We start from the raw sequence: 23,361 nt of genomic DNA, 5'->3' as shown, positions 1-23,361 counted from the left end.
AGTACAATGAAAAATGAAAACCCAATTATATGACAGTGATTAAGATAACTTGACCATGACAAAAAAAAACAACTTAACAACAAAAAAAAGCTCCATAAAAACTAATTGAATTCTTAAGCTTATCTGGACCATATAGAAGCATATTGTATTATTTTATTTTTAGAATACAATGTCTTTTCAAAAATAGATTACAAGCTCCATTTCTGCATCTATTCCTTGAAAACAAAAGATTAAGTTTCTTTCAATTACATAAAATTATCATCTTTGCTGTGCCCCAGGCTTAATTAAAAAGAAGACTTTTCATGTAATGACAAACTGCACATCTCAGACAAATACCTCAGTATTGTATTAGCTCAAGAGAATCAATCTATTCTACTTAAGAAAATTTCCTGAGCGGTCAAATCATCCTGTACAAACCGGCAAGATACTTATGTCATATAACCACTGCCAAATTCCAAAGAATATTAACTTTAACACACTTCAATGCTCTTCACAGAGTAGTTTTGGACAGCCCATATAAAAAAGTCCTTTATCAGCTAAAACCATGCTCCTGTGGACAAGGGGTATTGAAACTACAGGTCATGTTCTACTGACCTGTAGTTTCTGTTCCTATTTTCCATAAGGATCCTAGGACCTTCTATATCTCCTTACCTGGTAAAATAACTGGGAAATTCTAATCTTTTTAATGTACAGTTTTCATTATCGATATGATTCAGTCTCCTTGAGCATAGAGAAATTTTTTTACGCTCCTTGTAAAATCAGACTTTGCCCAACTTGTAATGTATTTTTATCCTGCTTTTATTTTCATTTTAATGTAATTAAAATGTAATTTTATATGTAATTAGAGTCTTTGATCTTAATACACCTAAATCCTTCCCCTCTTCCACCTCCTCCATAATATTTCTTCAAAAAATGTATTGATATATTAGTGATTTGAAACCAAAACTGACTATAGTTGGCAAGATGAGATTATCTAAATTAAAAGACGTATTTATTTTTATGCCATTAAAAAAACAATGCCCATCCTTTTTAAAACATTCCTGGAGGATCCAATTAACAAGTAGTATTTTCTGACAAATGAATTTTATTTTTAAAACAGAAGTATATTTCACGTTTGTTAAAATTTGTACCCACTGAGTCTCTAAAACTGGATATTCTAATTCTTTATTCCAGAATTGAAATATATAGCTTATAGTAGATTTCCTTTTTCTTTTTAATTCCTTATAACATTAAATTGTCACTTTTCAGTATATATAATTCTACTGCCCTCCGTGTTTTAGAAAAAACAGTTTTTAAAGCACTCCTATCTAACTGAAAAACTTGAATTAAGTTAAAATCTTCCAGACAGATTATATGTTGATAGTTTGCAGAATATAGCTTAGAGAAACAGCTATGAAATGTTTCAGAAATATTCTTAATGGAGCAATAAAAGTTAATTAGCACTATAATTAGAATTATTATCAAAAAAATAATATATTCTTTCCCATTGCAGTATTCATATTACTCTGATACACGGACTGTAATAGACTGTAGGAATAATCTTGAGGAGGAGAAAGAACAGCAACCAAGACAATAGTCAGATAAAAGAAATCTGAGTCTGTGGTAGGAATGTAATTTGAAAAAATGTCTCAGGTTTAACCATCCCAAGTTAATTCTAAAGGGAAGGAGGGGAGACGAACATCCAAACTTGCAAGATTTTGTTACTGTAACTTTATAATAAAAGTAGTATTAGTACTTACAACCACAATTGGGATCAGAATTCCAGTTGTAAATCATTGTGGTCCCAAGTCAAGGCACCTGACCTGATTTTTCAACCATTTTTATGGCAGTTGCTAATAAATCTTGTCAGTCCAAATCCATTCTCCTGAATGGGCATTTTTTGCCATTAAACCAGGAGTTCCCAAACCCTGGCCATGGACCAATAGATTAGATAACCTTTATTATCATTTTTTCCTGTGGGCACAATGGCACACATTAAAAATGAAATTTAATTGCTTCCTCTCAAAGTGTACACATACATAATACACATTTAAAACATAATATATATAACATATGTATAGACCTACACCCTTACATATAAGTAACATATAAATATTAATCACTGTCCATCTTGAATACATAATGGAAGGAGGAAGCTTTAGAGTTCACAAGGTTAATACTGTATGGAACAAAAGTATGACTGAATCTAACTATCTGAAGAATCAGATTTTCATGCAGATAAAATATTTCAAGGTTAGTTCTCTCTCAGCAATACAGCCATTTTGTATTGTAGTAAGCATATTAAATTGTTGATTAAAAATAGCATAACATGTAAGATGGAAAAAGTACCTATCCCAACTTTTTGGCTTAGGCTACTGTATATCCACCTCTCACTTCTCAAACCCTGGGAAGAAAGCACGAAAGTAGCTTGCAAACTTATAGTTATTACTCATTAGAAAAGCACAAAGTATGTAAACATTCCATAGTATCAAAGGGATTTGTAAATCTACTGATTTTATCTTCAAGAGTGAAACAGAACATATATTTAAGTGTCTAATTTCTTTCACGTATCAGTACCAAAATCCAAATCTTTCTATGAATATAAAGAAAGATACAAATAGATCACAATTTTATGTTCATAGAGGTTTAATGAGATAGCTTGTCTTGAAGGTTGTAAAGGATGATCTCCAATACTAGACATCTGAAATTTAACAATTACAGGTACAAATATCTGTGGGAGATTGTCTCTTGCTTTTAATCTGTAAGTGTCCATTCAAAATCAGCTGACAATGAGATTTCTTTCATGTACAGTTCAGCAGACCAGGTATATTAATTATTTTTGAATTATTTTTGAGTTCCCCCATACTATAAGTAATTCAGTTTGTAAATGTATAATGAATTTTATCAAAACACTGATCTTTTTCTTTTAAGGGCTTAATTACAATTTAATGTAAAATTACAATATATGCACCAAGCTTTGAAATCTTTCTCAAATGTCAGGACCTGTACATCTGTGCTTTTAAAAGATCTCCCTGTAGTCCATATATGACAGTTTTCATAGTTGTAATTTATTATCCATCCACTTAGAAATGGACTGAAGTTTGACCATTAACGCAATATGCAATACTAGTCATTTGGTCTTGCTGAGGCAGCAATACCTCAGTACTCTGTTTAATCCATTGCCCCATACTCTTTATGCAGAATTTCAATAGAGTAAGTTCATCCAGCCTTTTTTCTTTGGCTCAAGATGTCTGAAGAAGAGCCATCTTCTTCATTCTATGAGGCATATTGCAAAAGTAGCATTATCTCCAAGTTATTTAGAACAAGCTGAGAAAGTTTGGGCATAAATCACTCACCATTCAATTAACTGTATAAGCAATTACATCTGCAGTGTTAGAGTAGGACAAAGAGAGACAACTTCCTGAAATCATTATGAAATCAATTAGTAACCGGATCTAATATTGTTTACCTAACATATTTTACAATAGACCTATTCTTTTTCTTTGAATGATAAAAACATGAGTAGTTTTTAATTGAAGCAATCAGGTGTCAATTTCTTTTTTCTTAATGTCAGCATATACTGTGCCCATAATTCTTTCTTATGAAGGTAGAAAGTTGCTGATTTCCCCGAAAGCTGAACTACTGGAGACTTGGAAACATCTACATGTTTTGTGCTTGCCAATTACATACACAAGGTATTTATTGCAGTCATACATCCGTAACACCAAGACATTGCAAAGTGCAAAAATTCTGCTTAGGAAATGAAAAAAATGAAAGCATACTTTTTGATAGGCCAGTGTGACAAAACACAGTTCCAGAAGTGATCCAAGACTAGATAGATTTTTGTCTATAATTCAGTCAAGTAATTCAAGAATTTGAAAGCAGCATAGAAATAGGGTCACAGCACCACAAAGTTCTAGTCAAGCTGTAGTTTCTTTTATATAATCTAAAACTATGATTTATAAATAGTGAAAACATTGCAAAAAATCCTTTTTTTTATTGTTGTTATTAATATTCACAAGTAATCAGAAAGCCATTCAGTTTCATTGAATAACTAGAGTTCTACTGTTTTTTTAAAAAAGAAAATAATTGATATTTATTTGGTCTTTCTCCATTCTTCATAATAATTTAAAAAAACTTTAATTCAATCTCCCAATGACCTTTTCACATCTCTTTAACTGTTCCCTTTCTACTTTCAAAATCTGCCTTCAGAAAATAATTCCTTTAATTTTTGTAATTTTGTTTTCATTACTGCTTCTAACATTTCCAAATGTTGTGAATATAATTTTGGCAATTATTTTGTAAACATTTCCAGACTTTTTTTAATGGCATAGTAATTTGCTTCTTGTCCCTTCATGGAAGTGAAGGATAATTGGGTTGGGTTTTTTTTTTGACACCTTTCTCTAGCAGCATTAGTCTTGATTAAAATCAAGCTGGCCCCTCAATATGCTGAATTCAGAAAATAAAAAACAAAATTTTGGTGAATTCAGTCAGCTCTTTTATTTTTGTATTGTGTTGAATTTGGGGTTTGGTTGGGAAATTCTTATTTGTTGATTGGCATTTGATTTATATTTATCAAGGACATTTTATGTGATGTACATTTGTTTGTCGGCCACCAGGTGTGCTAGCAAATTACAACAGCTACACGATGAATATATGCATACATAAAATCTTTTATTTTCAGCCTCTTAGAATTTGCCACTAAAATCACAGCATCTACTCCTAATACATACAAGCAGAGATGTGTGCAGAATGCAGTCAAAAAAGTCAAGATGATGCATGCAATTTACAAAAGTAAGTAAGGCATTTGACAAAGTAGATCACAATCTACTACTTAATAAGATAGAAAAATGCGGGTTAGACAGTATCACCACCAGATGGATCCGTAGCTGGCTGACCGGCTGTACTCAGCGTGTGGTCCTCAATGGAACTGCATCTAAATGGAGGGGAGTGTGTAGTGGGGTGCCCCAAGGCTGTTCTGGGCCCAGTGCTCTTCAACATCTTCAACAACGATCTGGATGAGGGGATAGATGGGGAACTTATCAAATTTGCAGACGACACTAAGCTGGCAGGAAAAGCCAACACTCCAGAACACAGGCTTAGGATACAGGAGGATCTGGACAGACTTGAACACTGGGTGCTATCTAACAAAATGAAATTCAGAGGTGAAAAAAGTAAAGTTCTACATTTAGACAAGAAAAACCGAATGTACAAGTATAGTATAGGGGGTACCTTGCTCAATAGTAGTAACTGTGAGAGGGATCTTGGAGTCCTAATGGACAATCATTTGAATATGAGCCAGCAATGTGCTGCAGTTGCCAAAAAAGCCAACACAATGCTAGGCTGTATTAACAGAGGGATAGAATCAAGATCATGTGAAGTATTAATACCACTTTACAATGCCTTGGTAAGGCCACACTTGGAATACTGCATCTAGTTTTGGTCACCACCAGTGCTTTTTTTCTAAAAAAAAGGTGCCGGAACTCATACACGGCATGCAACCCACCTTGCCTACCCTACAAGGTTCCATCCAAAAAGGTGCCGGAACTCTGTTCTGGGCATTCTATGAGGAAAAAAAGCCCTGGTCACCACGATGTAAAAAAGATGTTGAGACTCTAGAAAGAGTACAGAGAAGAGCAACAAAGATGATTAGGGGACTGAAGGCTAAAACATATAAGGAACGGTTGCTGGAATTGGGTATGTCTAGTTTAACGAAGAGAAGGACAAGGGGGAACATGATAGCAGTGTTCCAATATCTCAGGGGCTCCCTCAAAGAAGAGGGAGTCAAGCTATTTTCCAAAGCATCTGAAGGCAGGACAAGAAGCAACGGGTGGAAACTAACCAAAGAGAGAAGCAACCTAGAACTAAGGAGAAACTTCCTGACAATTAGAACAATTAAACAGTGGAACAACCTGTTTCCAGAAGCGGTGAATGCTCCAACACTGGAAATTTTTAAGAAGAGACTGGACAGCCATTTGTTCGAAATGGTATAGGGGTTCCTGCCTGAGCAGGGGGTTGGACTAGATGACCTCCAAGATCCCTTCCAACTTTATCATTATTATTTTTAAAATATCTGCCTGAAATTTGCATATTCTGTGCTTAAAATCAGTTGTGATTACTTCAAATATGCTGTTTCAGTTTGAGATTTCCTGTTCTGAAAGTCATTGTACCTAGTTCATGTTAGCCATTACTTAAAGGTATGGATGAGATGCAAGCACACAGGGTATCTTGGATTATGCTTAGCTGTTTGGGATTATTGGGATTCATCTATGCCATTTCCTTGGCAATATTATTTATTGTTAGATTTTTTCCTATCCTTCCTTTGTTACATTATAAGAAACTCAAGGCAGCAAACACACTTAATGCTCCTTCCTCTCCTATTTTTCCCACAACAATAACACTGTGAGGTGGGTTGGGCTGAGAGAATGATTAATCAAAATTGGATCATAAATCATAAGTCATCCAGCCAACTTTCATGTCTAAGGTGGGACTAGACCTCACAGTCTCCTGGTTTCTAGGCTGCACCTTAACCACTTTTACTTAACATCACTTAATGAAGTGATTTGCCATTGTCTTCTTCTGAATTGTTTTTTTCCCTTTTTAGCCTAGCCAGCATTCCTGGAATTCTCAAGTGACTACCCCATCCAAATATTAACTAGGTTTGACATCGCTTAACTTTTTCAAGATGACGTTCCTATCCATTGAAGGCAATTCATTGTTATTAACTAGAAGCAGAAGTCAAAATGTTCAAACCTATCCTTGTGCAACACACAAGAAGTCAGAGGGAAACACAAAATTTGAGAGCAATTCACTAATTTTGTAAAATGACTCTATTGGTCCTATATATTCCTCTATAAAAGAAATGTTTGATCAAAAAATGCATATATTTTAATCAAAGCCTTGAATTATATTTTACATATATCATGTGGCTAAACATGAATAAATACAGATAATTCTGAAAGTTCTGGAGTGATAATAGCTGTTCCCTTTTATCTGTATGAAACAAAAGGAGAAAAATGTCTTATCTCATTAAATGTAACTAATGATTTGTGAGATAATTACAGATAACAGTAACAGTAGCTTTCTTCTTTAATTGCACTGTGAAACATCTGACTTATTAGCATATTTTTCTGTTACTATGGAACTCTGTCACATTTCTGACATACTTGAGTTAAGATAGCCTTTTTTTTGGTTTGGTTCCATATTCCTACAGGATAATTTTTTAAAAAGATAAAAACCATCTGCTTTATTAGCAAAATGATTTTTAGTTGATTTTTAAAAAGTCTAGTTTCTATTATTGGACCAATTAATCTATTACAACTAAATCTCTTCTGTGAAAAGGACATAATGTTTTTCCTCAAGTAAACAAACTTTATTATGGGCAAAGACCAGCATTAAGTAATGCAACATAAAATGGGTATAGAAATATAAGACTACAATATAAAAAGCAAAGGATGGTAAAACATGGGAAAAATAAGCACACAAGACTCATCATAGGGAATTTAGGCCCTATTAAAAAAGATTAAAATGTAGTTAAAATGTATATCTTTACAAAAACAATTATATACAATGAAGGAAAAAATTATTTGATCCCCTGCTGATTTGGTACATTTGCCCAGTGACAAAGAAATGATCAGTCTATAATTTTAATGGTAGGTTTATTTTAACAGTAAGAGACAGAATAACAACAAAAAATCCAGAAAAACAAGTCATAAAACTTATAAATTGATTTGCATTTTGATGAGTGAAATAAATATTTGACCCCGTCACCAACCATGACTTAGTACTTGGTGGCAAAACCCTTGTTGACAATCATAGAGGTCAGGTGTTTCTTGTACAACCATATTTGCACACATCTCAGGAGGGATTTTGTCCCAGTCCTCTTTGCTGATTCTCTCCAAGACATTAAGGTTTTGAGGTTGATGTTTGGCAGCTCGAACCTTCAGCTTCCTCTACAGATTTTCTATAGGATTAAGGTCTGGAGACTGGCTAGGCCACTCCAGGACCTTAATATGCTTCTTCTTGAGCTACTCCTCTGTTGCCTTGGCCATGTGTTTTGGGTCATTGCCATGCTGGAATACCCATCCATGACCCATTTTCAATGACCTGGCTGAGGGAAGGAGGTTCTCACCCAAGATTTGATGGTACAGGGCCCCTGTCCATCATCCCTTTGATGTGATGAAGTTGTCTTGTCCCCTTAGCAGAAAACACCCCCAAAGCATAACGTTTCCACCTCCATGTTTGACAGTGGGGATGGTGTTCTTGGGGTCATAGGCAGCATTGCCCCTCCTCCAAACACAGTGAGTTGAATTGATGCCAAAGAGCTCGATTTTGGTCTCATCTGACCACAATACTTTCTCCTCTGAATCATTCAGATGTTCATTGGCAAACTTCAGATGTGCCTGTACATGTGCTTTCTTGAGCAGGGGGACCTTGCTGGTGCTTCAGGATTTCAGTCCTTCACGACATAGTGTGTTACCAATAGTTTTCTTGGTGTCTTGAGATCATGACAAGATCCTCCCGTGTAGTTCTGAACTAATTTCTCACCGTTCTCATGATCATTGCAACTCCACAAGTTGACATCTTGTATGGAGCCCCAGAATGAGGGAGATTGACAGTTATTTTGTGTTTCTTCCATTTGCGAATAATCGCATCAACTGTTGTTACCTTCTCACCAAGCTGCTTGGCGATAGTCTTATAGCCATTCCAGCCTTGTGTAGGTCTACAATCTAGTCCCTGACATCCTTGGACAGCTGTTTGGTCTTGGCCATGGTGGAGAGTTTGGAATCTGATTGATTGCTTCTGTGGACAGGTGTATTTTATACAGGTAACAAGCTGAAATTAGGAGCACTCCCTTTAATCATGATTTCAGCTTGTTATCTGTATAAAAGACACCTGGGAGCCAGAAATCTGGCTGATTGACAGGGGATCAATACTTATCTCATTCATAAAAATACAAACCAATTTATCACTTTTTGAATAAAAATGAAAAAGATAGATTATACATTTTCTTTGTTACATCCTATTTATTAATATTTATTTTCCATCATATGAGATGAGATTTTAGATTTTGGGTTGACAAGCAACTTATGAATAAATCTGAGCCATCTTTCTCTGTTTATGGGCTGTTAGTTCTTCTCGCTATCTTATCTTCATGTCAAGTTATTCCAAAACTAGACGTTTTTAATGCACATACTAGTACTATACAATTTCTGGTTAGCTTCAAACAGCAGGTAATGCCAAAGGTGCTTTTTTTTACAAGGCAACTAGACTTTCTTGTTTTTCTTTGAAGACATTTCACTTCTCATCCAAGAAGCTTATTCAGCTCTGACTGGATGGTGGGGAATGGAAGGATTTATACTCCTTGCAGATAGCTAGTCATTTGCATTCTTTTAAACAGTTGTTGAGGCACCTGCAGGTTTATCTGTGTCTTCAGGGTCATCTGAGTAGTGCAAATGGATGTGGAGCCTTCTTGGAACTGCTGAAAGGACTCTGTTGTAGACTAGAGATAGATGATGTCGTATCCCTTCCCCTCTGTCAAGAGAGGGCTGTTCAATTTTGACATAGATGGCCTCCTTAACCCCTCTTTCAAACCAATGGTCCTCTCTGTCCAAAATGTGGATTTTGCTGTCTTCAAAAGTGTCCTTTGTCTTTTAAATGCAGATGGACTGCTGACTTTTCTATGATCTGGATGAGCAAGAATCTCCATACATATTCAAAAAGCAGGATTTTTGTCATAGTTGGCATTCTAATAATTTAACTCAAATTTGGAAGCAGCAACCAGTTAACTCATTAATTTTCTACCACAATGTTATGTAGAATTCACTTCCTTTTTCCACAGTTTCTTACTTGTCTAAGCAGAATTCCTAATCTCTCCAGTCATTACGTTTAACAAAGTTTTCCAGATCCTTTCAAGATTCTAAGAACCAAGCAGAGAAGAATGCTCGGTTATGACCACATTCATTTTCTTCTTACTGCACCACATCACAATAATTTTAAAGCATCTTTTAATATTTTGATTATATTTTTACTGATTAGTTTTATTACTTTGAATTACAGGAAGTCAAAAGTTGTGGCAATCGTTAAGCAGATGACAACGTGACCACACCCAATCTTTTGGCAGTGTATGTTATGTAAATGGGGCAGTCATTAAGCTAATGCGGTGATCATTAAAAAACCCATTTTCCCCAACAGGCATTTTTTGCTGAAAACCAGAAACAAACACTGGAAACCAGCAAAAAAATGCCCAAAATTTCTGGGATTCTGTGGTGCAGCTATTGGAACTTCAAAACTGAGTGATAAGTAGTTCTGGGGAAATCTGTCATAACTTTGAATGGTGGCTAAGCAACCTGTTGTTAAGCAAGAACTACCTGTAAAAGTACCAGTCTGACCACTTATTGTAAATAATGCCCCATCCTCTAAGTTGACCTTATTATCTCTCCTCAGCAAAGACCCTGATTAGACAACAATTTTTTTTTAAATGACATAGGATGGGAAAACAAAGTTTGGACAGCTGCCTTTTTATTCTCATAAGAAAGATGTGGGTTCCATCATCTAATTCAGTGGCCCCCAACCTTTTGGGTACCAGAGACTAATTCCACGGAGAGAAGTTTTTCCATGGATCGGAGAAGGCATGGTTTTCTGTGCTGCTTGCATCCTGTGGATGGGGCTTCAGTTGTTTATGCTTCCCAGTTTCTGGCATGTTATGGACCGGTGCCACTCCATGGACCAGGGGATTGGGGACTCCTGATTTACCTGGCTTCAACACTGATGCAGAAGTTGGACAGAGAGTTCCATTCCTACCTATTGTTCCTAGCATACCATTCCTATAATACCTATTGGTAATAGGATCATTGCTATATACAATGCTGGATTTTGTATTAATCAATGAGCTTTATATGTTATCAATGTACTTCCTCATATCCAATCCATCCTAAGCTGAAACCTAAGAAATCAATGTAGTTAACATGTCTGTTTTATTTCTATTTTTTTCTATAATTTGTATAGTTTTACAAATAAAGTAAAAGCTAAGCCAAGGTTGGCAGACATCTTATACACATTCTGTGATATTTTATATTCCTATTTGTACAGCCAAATAGAATGGCTTATTCTAAGGCGTTCTGCAGTTAGAAAAAGGAGCTTTATTATCTATATTTTTCCCCTCACTGTCCTTCTTTCTGATCATTCTGTTCCTATTATATTCATATTCCCTGATGCATAGCACAATTTCTGCAGACAATTCACGAAAAATGAAATGAACTATCAAATGTGCATGGCGCTATGGTTTAAATTATTCATCAATAAATGTGTTGTATTTTGTTTTGCAGACTTATTTTATAGTCTGAATCTGGACCTCTTGTACACAAACTATTACTTATTCCATTATGCAAGCTTTTATTCTGGCGATATTCCCTGAAAGAGATTGAGTGCTGTGCTCTCTAAATACAATACTTTAGAAACAGCTAAAAGCATATTATCCTAGCAAAACTTACAAAACAGAAAATACATTATTTCAGGAACATGAAAAATTAAGTTACATCCCAGGTGTACAAGGTTATTCATGATGTATTTCTGATAGACATGAGGCTAAATGAACAGCTTCATCTACTAACATGGCAATGGGCTATTTAACTGGCTTAAATAAACAAATAATTGTTCTGTGTCCTGTTGAAAAAAAACCAGGCTACAGGGAAAGGGTTGGCAGCAGTGGTGGGATGCAGTTAGTTCGCACCAGTTTGGCAGAACCGATAGCTAAATTTTTGTTTCCCCGGGCCCAGAATGAACTTCTGGAAGCGGCATCCACACAGAGAACCAGTTGTTCACATATTTGAATCCCACCACTAGTTGGCAACATGCACTATTATTCAATTGGTATATTATATATCAGATTGTATGGATCTGTGGATACATAGGAAAAAATATAAACAGTGAAATTCAAAAGTCATGAAATGCAAACAGCAGCAATAAATTTATGATATTTCTGTGGATTCTGCAAGTATAAAGGGCCTAAATCAATAATTAAAATCCCCAATTCTACAAATTCCATTGTAATATCCTTAAAATCTATATTTTGCAAATGCATATATCAGAAATTGTTTGAACAGAATACCACACATTTTCAGCTGAGTAGTATGTGAATTTTTTTTAAAGACATGTACATTGTATCTGGCAAGCAGTTGATATTAATTACAAGAAATCTAAGATTTTTCTGAAATCTATATCTAAGTATCTCTTTTTCTTTGTACATAGTAATTTGTTACAATGATTCTAATCTCCATGACAAATATTTTTGATTGTTCAGTAGTCTTTATCTTCAAAGAGGTTTGGCAAATTAAGTACATGCCCTTCATATTATTCTGTTACAGGATAAGCAGGGTCAAGGAAAGTGCAGGAAAAGGAGTATGGACTAAATTAATACACAAAAGAAAACATATAAAGTAAGATAAAAGAAAATGTAATTAAATCTGGTTTACACCAACTCAACTTATTGTATCTTTCTGTACTTTTTTCTCCTTTTAAAGACTCTTGATTCTACCACATCCGTGCACTAATTCATACATTGTCTCTTTGTTCTTTAAATGTCTTACACGACTCTTTTTCCGAATCTACCCAAATCCACCCAACAATGATTTCCTCATTTTTACTTTCTTCTCAAACCATTTCTTCTTACTTTATATGTTCCTTTGGCAATTTAGTTTTCATTTATGTATTCTCTATACAGTATATGACAAAGCGATCTCAACTTTCTTTTTTCAGACATTCATTTATCAACCATTCCTTCTTTTCTTGCTTTACTCCACATACTAAAGTAACTCATTCTCACTGAATTTAACTTTAAATTTCTCCTGGAAGTGGATATATTTTTGCCTGCCACCTGTCAACTAAGAGGCATAGGCGTACTTGGGATATTTACTAGTTCAAGAGTTTATATAATACCTTGATTTCACTGAAACTTATTTCTGCATTATATTTTTATGAACTTTGGATAAGATAGGAAGCTTCCATAAACCTCTTACCATTTATGACTACAGAAGTTTATTTTGTTTTATTTATCTGAAACATGTATATGGCTATCTATATTATACAAAACAATCCTAGGCAGCTAGCAAACCCACAAATAATAAAAACACAAGATTAAAACTCTAACATCCCAGCACATTACTATAACAGCATCCTCTCAAAAAACACTAAAAAATGCTGGGCCTACCTCCCATCTTGGCCCAATACTTGAAGGAAGAGTTAGTTTCAACAATCTTCTGGAAGACAGGGAACATAGGGTTCATCTGTAACTCAGGGTAAAGATTGTTCCCTTGGTAGGCATGGTTGTGGAAAGATTCACTTCCTAGGTAATGATAGATGACAACATGTAGTAGAGAAGACCTGGCATAAACTATTCCATCTGACTTGGTGGGGTGGACAGATAACCTTGCGGACAGATGGTTACTCAAATAATGTGGCCTTATGCCATACAGTTAGAAATACTGGGATTCTACCTATATAATTATGTAGCACAACTAAATTAAATATTACTGAACATTGAATTAAATAATATTGTTTTGTAATTGTATTAAAAGATAAACTTTCTCTAAATTTATTTAGGCATTTTGACCATTTGTTTCTGGCTGATTTGCTGCCATATGTCCAACACCGTCACAAAGATATCAGCCCAGTATGAACCCTGTTAAATCAGGACATTAACACCCATTCGGTGGAAATTCTATAGCTACATTAAGGAGGGAAAAAACTTCTGCAACTCATCAATCTCCCAGGATCAGAAACATTTCCCACTGTTTAAAAGGATAAACACTGCAAATAAAAAACTAAATATCATAAAAAGCAAGTTAAGGCAAAATTTATTTTCCTTTGTGTCTAGAGATTACAAATCTTGTCACTTAATTTTGTTGCTTATGTATTGTAGCTGAAGATAAAGCTATCATTTTCTTACTTTGCCTTGTCTGAGCTGTTGCAACAAGCAGTATAGATTGAATTATCTAAAACCAAGATGTCAGTCTTAATAATGCTGAGGAAACTTCTAGAAATTTAAATATATCACTGAAGGGGGAAAAATAGATAAAAAACGTATGTAACAGAAAACAATAGATTTCTAAAATTCCTCATACAGTAAAGGTTCTTGCAATTTCAAATCTGTTACAATCCTCATCTTATTCTTTGGGGATAGAATCTAAATTGAAAAATATATTATAAATGCAGAAGATGTCAATATGCATATATTGGTATTAAAATATAGATCAACTCATAGAAAACAACTTGCAGTAGTAGGAAAGCCTAGCTAATGTGAAACAACTGGATTGAGCTCTCTGTAAAAACATGGATTGATTGATCAATTGATTGATTATATGCCATCAAGTCAATCTCAACATTAAGCGACTACAAAGATAGACTGATAGATGATAACTGACCCTAACCAAGTCCTTCAGGTCTTTCAATCTTTCTTCCACCTTTTCTAGCTTTAGCGCCTTCTCCAGAAAACTAGCTCTTCATATAATGTGCCCAAAGTAGGATAATTTGAGCCTGGTCGTTTGTTTCTTGACAGATAACTCTGAGCTGATTTGTTCAATAATTCTTTGTTTTTTTGGCAGCTCACGACATTTTCAGGAACTTTCTCCAATATCAAAGTTCCAAAGCGAAAATACACTCCTTACCATCCTCCTTCAAAGTAACTTTTACTCCTATAGATAATCACAAAGTACAATTTGTTGCACTATTCTGATCTTTGTAGATATAGAAACATTACAGTTTTTGATCTTTTCCAAGCTCTTCATGGCTGTTCTTATGAAGTCTGTGGCATATTTATTGACCACTTATTTACTGTTGATGGTTGCTCCTCAAAGGCAGAAGCTTTCCATCACTTCGATATCATCACTGCCAATTCTAAGGCTGGCTGTTCTGTCTGTTGTCATTAGCACCATCTTTTTTATCTCTTTCTTCTATTCTGTCTGAAACTCTTACTGAATTCCTTCCTGTCTTTTTTTGCCGTTGGCTTCCCTTACCTTCTTGGCAATTTCCACAGTTTGCTCCAATAACCGGTTTCCTTTTACCATTTCTTCATCTTTGGTAGTCTTCTTTCACATTCATCCTTAACGACTTCCTTAAGTTCATTACATAGTTGCTCTGGTTCTCTTATCAATAAGGTTCAGAGCTTCAAAGCAATTCCTGAAGTTCTCTTTGAAAATATGTATATCTTGAAGATTATATCATGGAAACTGATTGCCTTTTTCTTCTTTAGCTTAATGTAGAACTTGCTTAAATGTAGAAACTGTTAAGTAATTCTCTTGCTTCATTTTGGTATCCTAAGCCATGCAATCCAACTAGGTTTTCCTTTTTAATATTTCCAATGTTGGCATTCCATCCTCTAATCACAAGCAACATATCGTATTTGCATGTTTTGTCAATTTCAAATTGAACTTGATGATAAAACTCATCAATCTTTTCTTCTGCAACAATGGTTGGACAAAAAACTTGAACGATCATTATATTAAAGGATATCCACAAAGTCTAATTGATGTAATTCGATCATTGACTGCATTGTAGTCAGATACTGTTCTTGCTATACCCCTCCTAACTATAAAAGCAGGATGGTTCCTTCTTCTTTTGTTTTCAGGTCCTGAATAGTAAACAGGGTAAATTCTGACCTAACTTGTATAGTATCAGTCCATTTCAATTCATTGGTGCCTAAAATGTCAAATTATAGATTAATTAATTCACTTTTCACTGTGTTGAGCTTTCCCATACTCGTGCCTCCTATGTTCCATGTTCCCACTGTAATCCTGTCTTTGCATCTTCAGGTTTTCTTCTCGTGTATGGCAAAATCAGCCACTAGATGTCCTGAAGGCTTTAATATAACTATGTCATAAACACTATTAGTACTCTGAAAGATTTTAGCTCTTCCTCAGAACTACTGTATATTGAGTGCCATCTAACCTGTCTATTTCGATCTTCAAAATGGAATGAAATCAGCCTGCTTGCTCTATTTAGTGTTAAGAGATTCACCCTAGAAGAAACTATTATTGCAGTGAAAGAAATAACATACTGTTTATATTTTAAACCCATAGGTTTGTAGGAGGTAAATTTAAAATCCTAATAAGATGTAATAATATGTCCTTTCCCCTTAAATTCTAACAGCAACCTGAGAAATGAGAGCACTCTCTATTGTAGTACACCAAGCTAAGCATGTATGTAATATTTTAGCAGTCTTACAGAAATGTAGATTTAACTGTTTTAAATAGAGCAATCAGGAGGAGCTATCTTGGAGAATATACAAACTGTTTGAAAGCTACTCTGAATATCATGTATCTAGAACAAACCTTGCTATAGTTCTCTGGCAGCTTTAAGATTGATTGCAGTTTTGATAGTGGTAATCTCTCAGTAGTTTTAAATCTTTTTTTTTTTTTTTGTCTTGGGAGCTCCTTGTGAAAAATCTATTCCAGTTCACTCTAAGAACAGATATTAGGTCCTCCTATGTAAAATGGTGAAGAAGAAAAATATCATTTTTTTTCTTATAGAGACTGGGAATTCCAATTGCATTTTATAGTTTAGAACATCCATTATTGCAAACCAGCCAAATAAGTGTACTGCAAGTTGCACTACTAGTTGCCCTTTTATAATTCAAAACTCTGATTTCACCATGAATGCATTAAATCTTCCCCCATCAGAATGCCATACAAAATAAAAAGCAGTATAAACAACTGATAGCAACAACATAGAAAATGGATTTAATAAAGCAAGGAAGCAATTAGTTTCAGCTGCCAAATCCAACAATTCCACCTTCTTTTTTCTCATTTTGGCACTGAATCACCTTATTAGAAAGCCATGTGCCAGCAGTAATGTGGGAGAGGAACATATAATTTCTATGTTCGTAGGAAAAACTTTGCTTCTCCAATAAAGTGTCTGTGGCTCCAACCGATTTCACAGGAGGTTTAACTGGTCAGCCTGTTGAAACTTATTAAGATATCCAGAACAAAATTGACCCTCTTGTGGATTAAAAAAAAATATATTGTGAGGTGGGCTACAACTCTGGTTTTATGAAGACAAGTTCAGCCTGAATTTCAAAATACTAGGCGCTAATAATAATTTCTATTTTTAATAAGGGTAACTCAGAACATCTTATGATGTACAATCAATTAGGCTACTAAACACAATCAATAGTATCTATGATAGACATCTCTGTTTAACAGTGTGAGACTGGTGGACTTAGTAAACATACTGGCAGAGGAACAAGTCAACTTTATAGCCTGTTTCATTATAATTAACCAATTCCCAGTATATTTAACTAATGTAATGAAGAAATAGATGAAAAAGCTAAACTAAGATATAAAATATGGAATAAGCGTAACAACTGATTGCCACTTATTCACTCTTATTTACACACAGGTTGTTTGTCATTAAACATGCCCTACATAAAATGGGATAAACAAGGATGTATCCTCAGTCTCCCTCTGTATAACTTTTATATTAACTTGATAGTTGAATGTTTAACCAAAAATGAAACTTCACCTAAAATTGTGCATTGGGCACACAATTTTTACAGGTGCTGATATTGATGATGCAATAACTCTTCCTTAGCTAATGGCAGGAGTAAGAAGGCATAAAGTACAGGTTGTCCTCGACTTATGACCACAATTGAGCCCCAAATTTCTGTTGATAAGACAGGTTTTTTTTTATAATCTTTTTTGCCACAGTTGCTAGTGTCTCACTGCAGCTGTTAAGTTAGTAACACAGTTGTTAAGTGAATCTGGCTTCCCCATTGACTTTGCTGGTTAGAAGATTGCAAAAGGTGATCACATGACTCTGGGTCACTGCAACAGTCATAAATACATGCCAGTTGCCAAGCCTCTGAATTTTGATCAGATGACCATGGTTGAGGACTGCCTGTACTCTAATTTTTTATAGAGAGAATAATTCATGGAGCTTTTAATGTTCTCTAAAAGATTAAGAAAAATTAAGCTTTAAATATTCAGTAATTTTCTTCACTAGATATGTGTAAAGCTTTATCACCTATGATGATCTGATGTCTCAAATAGAATTGTAGTTTTATGTTATTAAAGCAGAAACTGGTACAGATTAACAGTCTGGCAGTTTTGGTTGCAGATTATGCACCATTAATCACCACATATTAAAAGTTCATACCTACAGGGCCTTTTAATGACATTTTACTGTAAATTATGAGCGCCAGTTCTTTTTTCATATTTTAATTTGTTGCAAGGTTTTATCTATCTAAATATACTTATCAAGGCCACAAATGGAACTTAATTGGCGGCTGTGTCTGCATATAGTTAAGAAAATATTGGACCAGTTTTGTTCCTGCTTAGACTGTAATTGCTTGAAAATATAATATTTTACTATTTTCATACATAAAGTTCCTGCATTAGCATTATCGATTGGGTTATTTTATAGTGCTTTGCGAAAAGTATTTCTAAAGAACCTTTCTTTTTCCTGATTCAATTCTCCTATTTGCTCTAAATTTAACTCACTTTTTACAGAAATAACCTCAGTAGCTCTTTCCACCAAAGGGTGTCTGTAAAGGGGGGGGGAGGAAAACCCACCATGCAAGCTCCCTAGGCTTCTGTTTTGGTAATGCAGTTTTCCAAAAGGAAATAACTTGGTGCCCACTATGATGGTGATTTGTGCTTCTTGGATATTTTCCACTTAGGACACCAGACAAAAAAAGCAGCAATAAATCTATTATAAGTTACTCAAAAGCCAGACTGGTCCAGCCAACAAACAGAAGGCAAGAAAGAGGCTTTGGTTTCTAGATCCTTAAGATGTTGTGCCAACTGCTGTGCCCTTCCACAGAAAGGATAGGATTTTCACTGCCTTTTCTCAGATGGCGCAAGGTTGCTGTGCAGAAAGAGGAAAGTGAGCTAGCAGATGCTTGTTTACTAACAACCAGTACAGCTATAGAGGTAATATCACCATCTGCATTGCTTAGTGAGGCCGCTGAGAGTTTGCTTATGATTGACCGCTTCACTTTATTCTGCTCCTGCCACAAAATGTTAGTTCAGAGTGATCGTCACAATAGCATTACAATATCAACTATGCAGTATAACCAGCCCTAAATTCACCTGTGACCTGAAATTATATTACTTCTCAGCTCATCAGACTGATCTAGCCATTATTCCAAAATTCCAGTTTTCAGACAGCCTTCCTGACCCGGAGATGTGCAGCTGTGTGAAATTTTAACTCTTCAGCAAGACGGAGATCAGGTGGAAAAAGAGCAAAGTCCTTATTTGTGTTTGTCTCCTTTTGTTGCTTTTAAAAGTAGCCGTATTCCTTTTAAAAATGCTTACGAACCTGGAAAAGAAATTATAGTTTTCCTGAGGTTTAATGTTATTGGCTGCTAGTACACATGCTATGATATGCCATTTTAACTTCATGAGTCACATCCCCACTCCCAAAGCCTTATTGAGTATGTGTTGCAGGTGAATCATTACCATAATTATGGGACTCCAAAGAAAATAAATGACAATAAACTTTTTAAGTGTTTGAAGATTTACACTGCATTCTTTTTATAATGCCAGATGGGAGGAAATAGAGTTAATTCAATCATTTTGTTTTATATACATAAGAGTCAGAGCAAAACTCATCAAGGTTGGTTATAATGGGCTCTTGAAACCTCTTCTGTTTATGGCATGAGTGACTTATATATTCCAGTTGTAATTTGAGTCATTTTGAGAAAACTAAATTCAGATTTCATCTTCTGGAACAGAATACCTAAATTTACAGCTGACATTTTCTTTAAGTTCCCACTATGGACGGATGAGATAAGGCTGTAACTTAAATTGTGTATAATTTATATCTGAAAAGCAGTATAATATGTGTTATTTCATATACAGATTTGTCTTTCTTTATGGAAGAAATAAAACCAAGGATATAGCATTTTGTTCTTTTTCTGAACAATACAAATGTTAGCAGTGGGACCCAAACTGGATTCTGGTGGATCCTGAGCAAAAAATCAGGACAAGATGGGTTGTTTTACAATTCCAAGAATTCCCAATGAAAGATACTGGATTTAAAAAAAAAAAAAAAAAGTGTAGAACAAATGAAAGATTTCCCTTCAATCTATCTCACTCATATAACTTCATACTATATTACAAAGAATATACTGTAACATACAAAATATCCTCTCCCTTGAAAAAAAAAATTGAATGTCAAAACACCTTTTTTTTTCTTCCAGGTAGAAAACTCCAAAACTGAAGGCTGAAATAATAGAAAAGTTACTGAAATCAGATACTTACAGTTAATCCTGAGGATGCGTATCATTTTCCTGGAAAAGGTCCTGAATTTGGTATTCTATACTGTGGTAAACCAAAATATTCAAGGGTCATTACTAGTTACCATAACATCCCACCACTTACTCTGTCATGCAGACAACTTACTCAACAAAAGCCACACATAAGATGAAATGTTGATGTTTAAGTAGTTTGAAATGTATTTTTCCAACCAGCAGATCATCATGACTTCTTTTTCCACAAACTACCTTCAAGGCCAACACCTCAAAAATAAATTTTGTCTTAAAGAAATTTAGAATGGGTAAGGAAAGAACTGTCTATTTAGACTTAACAACCTCTGCTGAATACATTTTTTGAGGCATTTCCTTCAGCCTGCAACTTCCTGATTTAAAATTATATCCTGTAGTCTACTTTTTACAGAGTTTACTTTTTCTGGCTCTTCAAGCATCTTATGGGACAAGATAGAAGTCTCAAACCAAAACAAGACAAGAACTGCCAGATAGATTCTTTCTATCTCTTCCAGCAAAAATATAAGGCATTTTTCTCTTCTTAGCTGATTATTATAGGTATGTAAAAATTATAGAAGTAAAGATGATAGAGTACGAAAGACTTGCAAATAGAAGATTATATTATCTAGAATGAGATAGGATGGTACACAATAAAAGTTTCATCTAGAAGCATCCAATGTTGGCTGACTACTCAACCAATAATTAGTTACAGAATATAGTGCTAGAATTTGGCAACATAAATGACAAATAACTTCACGCTGACCAGCTGTGTGGTATAACATCTGTACATCAGAAGGACTTTCAAGTATTAAAGCTCTGACTTTCACATACTTGGAAATTCATTTTATAGTATATAGTAACATCAGTGATGCACAGTGCACATACACACACACAAAAGCTTGTTAAAAAAACAGAAGATGCTTGTTTTGTTATGGCCCTTAGCTATAATAAAAATTAAAATGAGACCCTTGAAAATTGAAAATGGGCTGGGGAGCAGGAGCAATAATTTATATATTATTCTAGAGTTACAAAGCCAACTGCCTAAATTTGAAAATCTCTTTGACTCTGAAGTCCGGGCCAAATGGCCCTTCTATTTGCAGATGAATACATCTGTATGCAATTGCGATTAATTCCTTTGGTACCTCAGTAAGGGATGAAACAATCAGAAGAATTAGGCAAATTTGTACAAAGCTGTATCTGCTTTACCACATGCTATGTAGTACATGTAAGCAAGCACTACATCAAATGTCTCAGTATCTCCAGAAAGTCCAATTCAGTATCACTATGAACTATCCCCATGAAGTTCTGCTACACAGATTTCTATTCTATATGAGCCTTGGCATTTCCCTCTACCACAGAGTAAATTCGAACTAGGAGTAAGTACTTCTGCTTTTGATATCAAACGGTGTATAACTCCTTTGCAGTGAATTTGTTGGATTTTTTTACGTAGAGAAGTACAGTATATGAGCACCTTGGTTATGTGTGTGGCAGGCCATCGGAATGTTTGGACTGACATCGTCTCCTCCATTGCATAGCACTGTATGTATAAACAGTGAAATGAATCAGCCTTTTATTGAGACAGAACATAGGTCCAGCCAATGTTTTCACACTGACTGGTAGTGGTTCTTCAAAGTTGGAAGCAGCCTCCATTGCTGGAGATCCTGTTTAACTGGAAATCTTCTAGAGGACGTCTGCAGTTCTACAGTCTTGATTGTAGAGGAGAGCTCTAATGTATGGACCACACATTGTTTCCACTATCGCTATGTGCACTTGTACAATGAGTATATATTACATAATTCTTATGTAATTCTTATCCCAGGTCACAGGATCTACATGGAAAAAGAGCATGAATTTATAGACACATCCCTTATGTCGAGATATTAGGTTGTTGCAGATATATCCTATATGTCGAGGCCATATATTTGCAAAACTGTTAGTTAGAATGCAATTTACACAATCCCTGCTTAGCTGCAGTCATTTTCCCCTGGGAATTATAGTTCACCTTAAACAGGCAGTAGTAGATTAAGCAAATTTGAGACAGTGCTGTAAGTAATGGAGCCATAGAACCACAGTGAAACAAAAGGATGCTTCTCGGCCATGAATGAAATCTATTAAATAGATTCTGAAATCTAAATAAGAATTTCATTGATGTGCCATCTCAATAATACCTCCTAGTAGCTTAGGAGGCAAATGAAAAAGAGCATCATTTCATATTTATTCCTCTAATATTAATTTTGTCAATATTACCAATATCGGAGGCAGCACAATATGTCTGAGACACCAAGGTATTTGCTACTGAATTGAAGAGCTATTTTTAAATGATTGTGACAAAATACATAAAAATCAGACTGTAAATATTTTTTTCGGGTTTTGTGAAACCATAGATCAAGGCGCTCCCAATGGGCACTATTCTTGAGTGCATCTTCTCTTTGCCATTGCCCATTTGTTTGGCCCTCTCTGAAATCAACGGGCACCATGTACAGAAAGAGAAGGTATCTGTAAACTGTCACTCCTTTCCTACAGCTTTCTTGTTTAAAGAGGGCAGATTATCAGACAATAGCATGAAGAGGAACAGGGCCACAAGTCTCCAAAAATTGCTGGCACTCCTCTTCTGAAGAACAGGTTTCAGTCTATCTGCCTTGATTCTGAGACTACATATCGGATATCACCTTAAGCTCTGATCAGATATCTGATCTGTGAAGAGGCCTACAAAAAAATCTCTTCTCACCCTTATGGGTGATTTGTGTCTTCCTTAGTTTGTGTCCTCTACCAGAGGCCTGGGAGTTTGAGGGTTCTGTGCAGTATATTAACTGTTCTAGCACTGCACTCTTCTGGAAAGAAAGCTGTTGTTGGGATCTGATTGAGCTACTCTCCCAACGTAGGTGTCACAGCTCTAAGTGTTCCCATCACCACTTGGGACCACTTTCGCCTTTATTTTCCACACCCTCTCTACTTGCACTGGTTTTATGTGACTTCTCTTTGTCCTAGATGTTCTTCCATTATTGTTCAGTTTCAAGTGTTGATGGCTGTGTGTTGCACTGCAGTTGAGAGTGCACCTTGGATGGCTCTTTGGAAAACAGGGCATTTATCTTCTTGGCCTGTATTTCTCTAGTACAGTGTTTCTC

At 35.2% G+C, this 23,361-nt stretch overlaps 1 long non-coding RNA gene across 3 annotated transcripts in view; it reads right to left on the bottom strand.

Annotated features, from left to right (window-relative positions):
• Positions 1 to 4,934: 4,934 nt before the first annotated feature.
• The window catches only part of LOC120297871, a 67,169-nt gene continuing 48,742 nt past the window's right edge, over positions 4,935 to 23,361 (bottom strand). For all 3 annotated transcript variants that reach the window (XR_005553910.1, XR_005553909.1, XR_005553908.1), the window contains 5 exons: positions 20,235 to 20,294; positions 19,062 to 19,290; positions 16,305 to 16,456; positions 13,187 to 13,321; positions 4,935 to 4,993 (listed from right to left, as the gene is read on the bottom strand). This is a non-coding gene — a long non-coding RNA (uncharacterized LOC120297871). The remainder of the gene's footprint in view (positions 4,994 to 13,186; positions 13,322 to 16,304; positions 16,457 to 19,061; positions 19,291 to 20,234; positions 20,295 to 23,361) is intronic.

This window comes from Crotalus tigris, unplaced genomic scaffold, assembly GCF_016545835.1.
Source record: "Crotalus tigris isolate CLP2741 ecotype Arizona unplaced genomic scaffold, ASM1654583v1 scf7180000023718.2468807, whole genome shotgun sequence".
Lineage (NCBI taxonomy): Eukaryota > Metazoa > Chordata > Lepidosauria > Squamata > Viperidae > Crotalus > Crotalus tigris.
Note: the sequence above shows the minus strand (reverse complement) of the source record. Positions and strands in the feature narration are given on the sequence as shown.